Raw genomic sequence first — 513 nt, forward strand, 5'->3', positions numbered from 1 at the left:
AGCAGGGGGTTTTATAGATATACCACCAATCCAGTAGGTTATTATTTCTAATTATGGAAGATAATATTTCTAGGTATGGAAAGAAACCAAAGAATTTTACACTAAAACATTTATTTTCTTCATCTCTGCAATCAATAAGTAAATATAGAGGGTATCATTATACGGTGATTAAAAAAACCTTAACCGGGACTACGCAAATTCAATAAAACTAATACTTAATTACAAGGGCCCTTAAAATCTATTAGCAAAAAACTGACAAGAATACAAATTTGTTTACGTGAAGCTACACCCAACTTGTGTAAAATAAGGTTGAAATCAGAGTGAAAAGCATTCCAGGAAGAAAGTTGTCAAATGCTGAGTAAAAAATCATACTCTCTGGAACTGTTCACTCTCATTTGCTACCAGGTCTAGTTGCTTTTCTCTCTCTCATATCACTTCTGTGCAAACATCTTTCTTTCCTCCATGAAATTTAAAGCATTTAAACCACTTTTAACATTCTGTTTCAAAAATAAT

Source organism: Penaeus monodon, chromosome 20, assembly GCF_015228065.2.
Source record: "Penaeus monodon isolate SGIC_2016 chromosome 20, NSTDA_Pmon_1, whole genome shotgun sequence".
In the NCBI taxonomy this organism is placed as follows: domain Eukaryota; kingdom Metazoa; phylum Arthropoda; class Malacostraca; order Decapoda; family Penaeidae; genus Penaeus; species Penaeus monodon.